The sequence below is a fragment of the Bufo gargarizans genome, chromosome 5, assembly GCF_014858855.1.
Source record: "Bufo gargarizans isolate SCDJY-AF-19 chromosome 5, ASM1485885v1, whole genome shotgun sequence".
NCBI classification, from domain to species: Eukaryota; Metazoa; Chordata; class Amphibia; order Anura; family Bufonidae; genus Bufo; species Bufo gargarizans.
Genome location: NC_058084.1, coordinates 88546787 through 88553067, shown reverse-complemented (window position 1 = coordinate 88553067; position 6281 = coordinate 88546787).

Genomic DNA, 6281 nt, shown 5'->3' with positions numbered 1-6281 from the left:
GCTGGAGCTCAGCCCCTTTCCCCATTATAGTCAATGGGGACGAAACGGCGGAAGGACGGATCCGACAGGACGAATGCTACTTTGCATAGTACCTGCCTCTGGCAGCGCTGCAGAAAACCCATCTATGCTGATATCGCCAAGCTCAGTGCTAGGTTTGGCTTAGCATAGTGATGAGAAGCCTGGTACATCACCGGCACAATAAAAAAAACATCCTTGTGCGTTTGCAGTGTGACAAGGGGGAACATCAGAGTAAGTAAATGCAGGTATGTGCCACTCGTATGCAGGCTGCAAATACAGAGCAGCATATAACAAAGATATGGCACAATCCTGGAAAACCCCATTAAGCATGGGTCTCTAAAGGGACCTTTATGCAGGCAAAGAAATGCCTGTTAATCGCCAATGAGCGTCCCAAAAAGTTCAATGGCTGCGAAGAAAACTGTCAGACCCCCCCCTTCCCTATCCCGAGAACGTGTCATCAATATTAGTACCTGGGGAACCCCTTTAGGAATGTAAGAGTCAAAATATCCTCCCAAGACCAACCTCTCCCAACTATTCAGGAGCAATTTGGTAATCAGTACTGTTTACAGCATGATTGTGCACCATGCAACAAGGCTAAAGTGATCACTAAGTGGCTTGGTGAACAAAACATTGACATTTTGGGTCCAATGAACAAAAACATAGAAACTCTATGCACTGATTAGTCCAGAATTGGCTGTCGTCAGAATTTGGCTCAGAAGTAGTGTTGAGCGAACTTTTTAAGTTTGGCGTCTAAAGTTCAGGTTATCGAAGTATCCCGTTATGGATTCTAAATTCCGTTATAGTCCTTTCTAGACTGTAGAAACTATGGCCATAGATGACATATATAGCAGTAGGGTAGGAGTAAAGCTAGCCATACACATTGGATAGAAGTTTATTGACGGTGGACCAGTTAAGATTCGAGAGCTCATTGGAAGAACAAGTGAAATGTTTTCAAGAAATTTACAGTAAGTCCAGTTGCCTTGATTTATTCTTTACAGATAAATACCAGTTAAGCAAATTCTGGTGAACGTTCCTTTCGCAGTCATACACATTTTAGTGTAAGTTTAGCGGTAAAATTGAACGGCGCTCTTCATTCTCTGGGTAAGTACGATTGCAACGATACCACGTTTATATAGTTTTTCTTAGGTTTTACTATAAAAAAAACTTCGGAAAATGTTATTTTATTTTCATTGCCATATAATGACCCCCATAACTTTTTTTATATATATACTCACCTAAAGAATTATTAGGAACACCATACTAATACGGTGTTGGACCCCCTTTTGCCTTCAGAACTGCCTTAATTCTACGTGGCATTGATTCAACAAGGTGCTGATGGCATTCTTTAGAAATGTTGGCCCATATTGATAGGATAGCATCTTGCAGTTGATGGAGATTTGAGGGATGCACATCCAGGACACGAAGCTCCCGTTCCACCACATCCCAAAGATGCTCTATTGGGTTGAGATCTGGTGACTGTGGGGGCCATTTTAGTACAGTGAACTCATTGTCCTGTTTAAGAAACCAATTTGAAATGATTCGAGCTTTGTGACATGGTGCATTATCCTGCTGGAAGTAGCCATCAGAGGATGGGTACATGGTGGTCATGAAGGGATGGACATGGTCAGAAACAATGCTCAGGTAGCCCGTGGCATTTAAACGATGGCCAATTGGCACTAAGGGGCCTAAAGTGTGCCCAGGAAACATTCCCCACACCATTACACCACCACCACCAGCCTGCACAGTGGTAACAAGGCATGATGGATACATGTTCTCATTCTGTTTACGCCAAATTCGGACTCTACCATTTGAATGTCTCAACAGAAATCGAGACTCATCAGACCAGGCAACATTTTTCCAGTCTTCAACAGTCCAATTTTGGTGAGCTCGGGCAAATTGTAGCCTCTTTTTCCTATTTGTAGTGGAGATGAGTGGTACCCGGTGGGGTCTTCTGCTGTTGTAGCCCATCCGCCTCAAGGTTGTGCGTGTTGTGGCTTCACAAATGCTTTGCTGCATACCTCGGTTGTAACGAGTGGTTATCTCCGTCAACGTTCTATCAGCTTGAATCAGTCGGCCCATTCTCCTCTGACCTCTAGCATCAACAAGGCATTTTTGCCCACAGGACTGCCGCATACTGGATATTTTTCCCTTTTCACACCATTCTTTGCAAACCCTAGAAATGGTTGTGTGTGAAAATCAAACAGCTGTTTTTAGGAACCTTAAACTCTAGGTGACTATAATATGCAGTCTCTTGTATTCTGTAATAGAGACTTATCAAATACACAATACAGGATTCAGTATATTCCAATGCAGTGCTGCCACCTGCAGGCCAGCGTTGGAATATACTGGTTATCAGCCTGGAAGCATTGTTCAGGCCTATTACTATGTCAACCAAGAAAAACCCAATCATAAACACTACTACTCAATTGCAAGAAGTAATATATTTATCAATTAGAAAAATATATTAAAAGCACTGGCTGTAACAGCCCCACAAATAGCACAAAGGACAATTAAAAACAGCACCAATAATAAGCGGTGTGGCGACGCAGCAGGAAAATAAAAGCGTTCCATATTTAAGCCAAAGTGGACAAAGCTATGATAAGCACCACATTAAAGCTAATACATGTACTCAATCTTACAAAAACAGTCTCATGCTTAAGAAAAAATTAATATATATATTTTATTGCCCATTTTCCTTGGGGAACACAGGAGACCTTGGGTATAGCTCAGTTCCCTAGGAGGCGTGACACAGTGAAAACTGTTAACCCCCTCCTCCAGCAGCTATACCCTCAGCCTGGAGAGAGAGAGACTGACAGTTTTTGCTTCGTGTCCAAGGAGGCTTTTTTTTTTTTCCCCTCCTTTTATAATTTATATTTTCTTCTCTTCACGGACAACAGAGACCTCTGTTTCTCCCGGGGTCGAGCTGCGCCAGTATCGGTCATCCGCACTGCTGCCTCCCCCACAGAAGGCAAGGTGGACCAGGGCAGCCCTAGATCCCCTACATCCCACCAGCGTAAGGGTCGCCCGTAGCCAAGTCCCTCTTCCAGGGTCCTGCCACTACGGTGCCAGTAGCTGAAGGGGCGACCCTGCTGGAACGGACCGAGGGTGAAGACAGCTGATGGTGAGAGAGTGGCTTCTCCAGCCCAGCCCCCTGCGCCAACCCGGTCTGCTACATGACTGATCCCCATACTCGGGCAGGCTCTCCCCTGAAATGGCTGATAATAGGGGGCATACTTGGGCAGACTGGCTCCTGGAGTGTCGCAAGGGCTGCAATCCATGTTCCCAGCTCCCCTCCCCTCCTGCCCCCTACCTCCATGGGACATTGGCGGTCACCTCACCGCTCCTTCGCGGCAGCCATGGTATAGCCGCTCTGCTTCTTTTCCTGCGGAAGGGCTGGGAGGCTGTGCCAAGCTGCCCCAGACCCTCCTCTGCCCGCCCCTGCTATGGGGATTCACAGGCTCCCGGTCGCCTGACTCTTCCGGCCGCTCCTCACGCCGCGGCTGGCATGTACATGTGGGCGCCTTTGCGCCGCTCCGGGTCCCTCCTGACCCTGGCCAACCGCCAGTACATCCCGGTCGGCCAGGCGCCGCAAATTTAGGCCCTGGCTTCTGGCCTTAATTGCAGGGGGAGGGAACTTCTCCCAGGCGCGAATTCTTCCCGACTGGAGGTTCATCCTCCCCCAGGGATCGCTGAGCCGCCCCCAGGCCGTTGACCCCTAAGGTACCGGCCATCTCCATGGGCCGGCTCCCGTATAGAGGAGGCCCTCTGAGATCCGGGCCTTCCTCATGGGCCTGTATTGTGGCCCCTTCCTACCTCTCAGAGAGGCTGTGTCATTTAAAAAAACAAACAAAAAAAAAACGCTATGGAATTCTTGTTGGCTGCGCCGGACGCTGCAGACTGATCTCGGTAGAGTTGGCCATGTGCACGCCCCCCTTCCATAGGCTGCATGTTGCGCTCCCCGGATACGGCGCTGGCCAAAGTACATGCCCCCTTACCTGGGTGGAATCTTGCACCCCGCCCCCGAGTATAGTGTCGACCGGGTGCATGTCCCTTTTCTATAGGCGGAATTCTGCACTCACCGGTTAAGGTACTGGCCTTGTGCATGACCCCCTTCCATAGGCGGAATACTGCACTTTCATCGGCTACGGTGCTGGCCATGTACACGACCTCCTTCCATAGGCGGAATTCGGCACTCCCACTGGATCCGCTGCCGGCCATGTGCATGCCCCCCTTCCATAGGCGGAATACTACACTTCTCACTGGAGGTGCTGGCCACGTGCACAACCTCCTTCCATAGGCGGAATTATGCACTCTCACTGGATTCTCTGCCGGCCATGTGCATGCCTCCTTTCCTTAGGCTACATAATGCACTCTCACTGCCTGTGGTTGTTCTCTCGCCGGTACGTTACTGGCCATGTGCATGACCCCCTTCCATTGGCAGGGTGCTTGCACTCTCACTGGATGCGGTGCTGGCCACGTGCATGACCCCCTTCCTTAGGCAGAATACTGCACTCTCACCGGATACGTTGCTGGCCATGTGCATGACCCCCTTCCCTGGGTGGAATACTTGCACTCCCACTGGATGCGGTGCTGGCCATGTGCATGACCGCCCCTCATTCCATTGGTCGGAATTTTGCACACTCACGGGACTCGAGGCTGACCTTGTACATGCTGTGCTGGCCTCGTGCATGTCCCCCTTCATTGGCGGGGTAGTTGCACTCTCACGGGATACGGTGTTAGGTGGATTATTACACTTTCACTTAATGCAATGGTATCCATGTGCATGCCCCCCTTCCCTAGGCAGACTTCCTGCGTTCCTACTGGATTCAGTGCGGCCATGTGCATGACCCCCTTCTGGGCGGAATATGGTATGCCCTACTTCTCTGAAGTTGGTACTGGTCTTGGGCATCACCCCCTTCTTAGGTGGGCCTTTACACTCTTGCGGAATGCAGTGTTTGCCAGGTGCATATCCCCCTTTTCTAGGCAGACTGCTTGCGTTCCATCGCATACTGTACTAGTTATGTGCATGACTCCCTTCCAGGCGGCATATTGCACTTCTGTAGATACTGTGGGGCTCTGTCGATGGCCCCCTTCCCAGTGTGAATATTTACAGGGGGTGAACATTCATGCGTGCTCTGTGCATTGTATGGGCCGTATATGCCTTCTTCTCCCGTAGGTGGGTTGGCATTCTCACTGCTTACGGGGCTGACCGTACTTATGTCCCCCTTCCTCCCGCGACATACGTGTTTCTCTTGGGATACGATGCTAGCCGCACGCCTTACACTCTTCTCCAAAGAGATCATTCTTCCACCTGGTCCGGACGTGGTCTACTTGCTCTCTGCCTGCACCGAGCTAGGCGGTGCTAATTCTTGGATTTGGACAGTATTTTGCGGTTCTGCTTGTGGCAGTATCCACCATGCTCGTTGGCCCCTCCACCCGTGGAGTGTTCATGGCTCCTGGATGCGTACCCATTTTGTCCTCCTGCTGCGCAAGCGGTCTCATGGACGAGAGGGCTGTCAGCAGCGCCCTTCGAATTCTACGTTGACTCTGGCGGGACTACGGTTCCCTCACCTACTACCATTCCCTCCTCTTCGGATGTGGTGTGGTATGAGTCCTTCCTATGGGCGCTCTCTGCACTTTAGTGCCACTCTGCTGCCAGGTTCGGGCCGCTCTTCTTTGGAGGGTCACCCAACTTCTCTTGGGTGCTTCGGTTGTGCCAGGTCCGGGGGACCTCTACTTTAAGTTCTTCAGGGTGTTCGCCTTCTGCGATGCGGTGAGCCGGGCGACTCGTAGAGTATCGGGTGTTCTGCCTTTGAGCTGTCCTACTCTGACTACCCTGTTACCCACTCCTCCTTTCGGTTGGAGGGGTTATTCCGGCGTCTGCCTCGACTTTTTCTTCTCGTCGGCTCTCTTTTGGCTCCTGCTCAGGGCATATCCCTCCGATGTGGCTTCTGCCCTGGTCAGGCTTCAGAGGCTGTTCCTTCACAGCACTCTCTTCGGGATAATATGGTTGTTTTACTTGGATGGTTCCGGAGTTCCTGTTGTGACCTCGGACCTCTCCCTCGCTCACACTAGCTGTACTGGGTGTGTGCCCACTTACCGTGCCTACCGTGTTCTGTCCTCACGCTTAGGTGACAGATTGCGTTTTTCCGTTCTAGGTGGGGGTCCTGCTGTAAATTTACCTTCTCGGTAAGTTGACCCCCAGGCTTGAATCTGGGTCTCTACAGTGGTAACGGTAGCACTTCCGGCACTTACCCTTCTAT